General features: G+C 31.5%; 1 long non-coding RNA gene across 1 annotated transcript in view; it reads right to left on the bottom strand.

Annotated features, from left to right (window-relative positions):
- LOC109843191 overlaps positions 1–3,297 on the bottom strand; it is a 5,505-nt gene extending 2,208 nt beyond the window's left edge. The window contains exons 1-2 of the long non-coding RNA XR_002247571.1: positions 3,080–3,297; positions 1,576–1,836 (exon numbers count right to left, since the gene is read on the bottom strand). This is a non-coding gene — a long non-coding RNA (uncharacterized LOC109843191). The remainder of the gene's footprint in view (positions 1–1,575; positions 1,837–3,079) is intronic.

Raw genomic sequence — 4,497 nt, 5'->3', positions numbered from 1 at the left:
AAATATGCCTCGATTATTATATCACATAACATTTATAGCAATGATGTCTTTCTCTCTAGACAGGATGAGAGGGTCATCAGCTTCTTCTTAAGTAGCATGTAGTGCTGCCTCCTTTGACGCAACATCAATGCTATCTAAATCACATAAGAAAGAAAGTTACATCATTGTTTGGCAAATAAAAAGAATAAATTTCAATAGAATATTTATAATAATGATTTATTAAAAAATTTACCATCAACAACATGTTTTCCTTAATCTTGTCATCATCTTTATAAGTCAGGCGAAAGTTACCATAAGCTAACTTAGCCTTTAAATTGACTGGCATTATCGGCATCCCCTACAAATTTAAATAGTTAAAAGAGGTAGGTCATATTGACGAAATAAGTGAATACAAACTTTAAATAATAAACCATGCCTCGACAATAATAATACTCAAGATTAGCAAACAAGGTTGATCCCAAGTGGTGATCAAGCTTGCGTTTGCTCTTTTGATTCGCTGATCCCTTTTTAGATTTATTCTAGAAAAAATTGTTTATTAGTAAAGATGAAATGAATCTATAATCTTTGTTAATAAGGAAAATTAAAATAAAAAATACTTGTACTAACTTGGTGTCCCAATAGAAAAGAGGCATTGTAAAATGATCAAGGGCCACCTTATCATCAATATTTAAAAACCTCTGCCAATCTGCTATATATACATCGTGTTAAGGCTTTCAACTCGTGCCACCACTATTTGAGTACGACCTCGCCCTTTACATTGAAAATATAATGACATGCTCCGGGATGGTCCTCAAGAAAATACTATTCCTACAAATTTGCATATGTTATAATTACATTGATATTTTCTTTACAAAGTCCTTCAATAAGAGGTCTACTCGCACTTACTAAAACTGATTCAAGTTAACAATGGACAGCTTTGATTTCTTGATTAAAAATCCAAGTGGCACACTGGTTTTCAATATTTGAAAGATAAGTTTGCACAAGATGCACCAAGATGGATCTAAATATTAACTTGTATGAGACTGATAATATGTTACAAGAAGAAAGAAGGAAATTACAGCACAACCTTGTGGATAAATACTCACCATTAAGGATGAGAAAAGAATATGGATATTTTCTCATGTTCAAAATGTACAATGTAAATTATCTATAGACTCCTTCAGTGGGAGGGGTTTGATAAAAGTTTTTTGAATCAAGTTACCCAAATGACAAACTTTAATTTTTTTGAATGCAAATCTAAAAGGAAAACTAATTTTACTAGTTAAAATATAGGTTTTGACAACACCAAACCATTAAAACTATAACTCCTTCACATGCTAACATAAAATGATATAAGCCAAAAACAACATAACTCTAGTACATGCTTGAAGAAACAATAGCAGTACCAACATAAGCCCAAAACAAGAAAAAATTTATTTCAAACGGATAAGCTTATGCAAGTACACCTTTTATTCTATAGTCATGTTATTAGAGAGAGATAATCTATGAGATGATAGCGGTATTGTAGAAATCCAAATAGACCATTTTATTTAGAGTACTAAAGTAATAAAAAGTAATAAAGTAATAAAAAATTACCATAAGCTCTCTCCATATATCCTCATTGGAGCTCCATGGAAGCTTTGTGAATTTGAAGTACTGGTTGATGATATTTCATCTCTATTTTCAACTTCATATTCTTACATGTTCAACAGGGGCAATACATCACACCACTACTTAAATTACTTGGGTTCCTTCCGGCAGACTTTAGGAAGGCTTCAATCCGTCCTTATATCATTGATCACTATATTGTTCAATTCTGAGAATATCTATCCACGAGTTGTCCGGAATTATCCTCATCTGTATATATTATATAATAAAGCTCCAATTAATCTCTCTACTACTAATAAATTTTTAACTCTTCAAAACAATATATATACATACACACATCATCCTTATACACATGTATCGTTTAACAACACAAGAAATATTTTTCCTTCTAAATTAAAACTTAATTTTAAGTTGATTTGAACACTATACTGGTTGTTATATGTAGGCTTCTATCACATTAAGAATATAGTAGTGCATACATCTAACTTTGTATACTTTATGAATTTTCATGTCTAGAAAATACTACCCTCTTATTCTCCGAGTACATTGTGTGGATGGTATTATGCATATTAGCAATGGACCAAAACACAGAACAACATACACTTATTGTACACTAAGAACAACAAGTATGGGTTGCCAAAATATTCTAAAAGCGAAAACACACAAATATAAAAAGTTAGATGATGCACTATTATATTCATAACTCTTCCAACCTGGATAGATCTATTGATTAATGTCATTTCTTTTTTACTTATAACATCAGATACACGTTCCCTTATTAGATGGAAAACTTAATTTCATATCCAAACGGAGTCTTCTGTCTTATATTAGAAGTCCAAAGAATTGATAATAATTATTGGACGAGGTCTAAGAATAACATTAATTATTTTTTATTCATCTAAATTAGATATATAATACATTATTGTATCATGTACCACACTATTTTCAAAAAAAATTGTTCGATAAATCAAACATTATCACAATAGAAACAAGCATATACAACCATATATAGCATGAACATTCATGATAAATTTAGAAATATTGTAAAAATTAGGATAAAGATTTTCAATTAGGGTTAACTTCTGAAAATTGTTCAATTAGGGTTAGGATTATTAGGGCTAAATGTAGTTCAATCAACGCTATTATGGTTTAAATCAATAATCAAAGTTATTTATTAAGGGCTAGGATTAAGAAAGTTTTTGCAAAATGCATCTTGATTAGTGTGAGTTAGTCAAATATAATTGAATAATAAACTAAAAAAATTATAAAAAAAAATTAATAATTTTTGTGAATCACATCTTAAATGAGGAAGAGGACAACATGGCATAGTGGTGGCAACTTTGAGGCGCAACAACGATATCACAGGCTGCAATTGTCGAGGCTATAGAGGCACCTTCAGATTTGCAATTTGGAGAAGAGATGTGATTCAAACAAAAATCCCTATAAAATTAAAATAGAAGGGAATATGACATATAAAGATCTGAAATTTTACCTCAAAATCAAAATTATTAAAATCAAATAAATGAGGAGAGCGGAGGTTGCGGGGCTCAGTCAAGCGCTTGATTGTGGGGCTCAGTCAAGCTCTCGATGGCGGTTGCAATTGAGGAGGAGGACTGGCGGTTGCAGTTTAGGAGGGCGATCGATAGTTGCAGTGCTTGTCTCGGCTTAGATGAGATCTGGTTGTTGTTGTGGTTAGCGGCGGAGGCAGGTGGCATGATGATTGTTGAATATCATGTCTCCAAGATATTATTTTGATGATAATAATTTATACTATGTGTGTTATACAAATACACTAACATTTATATGCAGATTTCAATATCAAATATGAACAAGTGCAAGATGAGTTCAAGGCATTATGAAGTAAAGAAGATGAAGAACATATACGTCAATATAATTATTTTTTACAATTTTCTTTACTTAGAAATATTGTACAAGCCTTGATCACTCATGTTGGCCTTCTTGTTTTGATGATGTTTAACAAACAATTTACTTTTAATATTATTTGTCTAGTGTTTGTGTTTTTGTATTTATTCTAGGCAAACAACGAGTTAGAGGATGGATGGAATAGAGCTTCAACGATCATATCCAATGAAGATTGGTAGAATAGTAGGTGAAGCTATATACAATTCAAGTTGAAGATCCAAGTTCAATCTTCATCTGTAAGTGTACCAAGTTAAGCTCATTGAAGACCTTCATCAAGCTTGGGTAATTTAGTTTAGGAGTTTATATTATTTGTGTTAATACCTTAAGCTCAATATAATATATACACACACACATTTATTGGTTTCCATGTATATATATATACATATATGTTTTGGTTTAATAGTTTTCAAGTTTTACTATGAAACAATTAAATATAATTAGAAAACATATTTTAGTTTCATACTTAAATACTATATTCATTGTTTATAGACTTCATAACAATAGTTTATATCTTTCTTCAAGTCTATAAAATCATTTTGTAAAGTTTTAAAATATGGTTTAGGCAAAATGTTAAAATTCATATGTTTATATTTCTATGTTTTGTAGCATGTTTATTATCATGTCTACAATCATTCCCCAAAGTTTTATATTTTTCTGAATTTATTTGATATTTTTAAACAGTGTTTTAAAATCAGCAAACTGTTTTTAAACCTGAAAATTTCATATATCAGTTCACAGTCGACCGCCACGGTCGACCGCGCCTTTGTTTTTCCATCAGGATGCAGCAGAAACTTTCGCGGTCGACCGCCACCGGCGACCGTTTAGCTGAAAATTTCTACGGTCGACCGCCACGGTCGACCGTCAAACTCTCTGGAAGTTTTCTGAGGTTCAAACGTGCCTCGCGGTCGACTGCGAGAATTTCACGGTCGATCGCCGATAGCCCAACGGCTATTTTTGGTACAGAATCGTATTCCTGATTTTCTAGGA

This window comes from Asparagus officinalis, chromosome 1, assembly GCF_001876935.1.
Source record: "Asparagus officinalis chromosome 1, Aspof.V1, whole genome shotgun sequence".
NCBI lineage: Eukaryota > Viridiplantae > Streptophyta > Magnoliopsida > Asparagales > Asparagaceae > Asparagus > Asparagus officinalis.
Note: the sequence above shows the minus strand (reverse complement) of the source record. Positions and strands in the feature narration are given on the sequence as shown.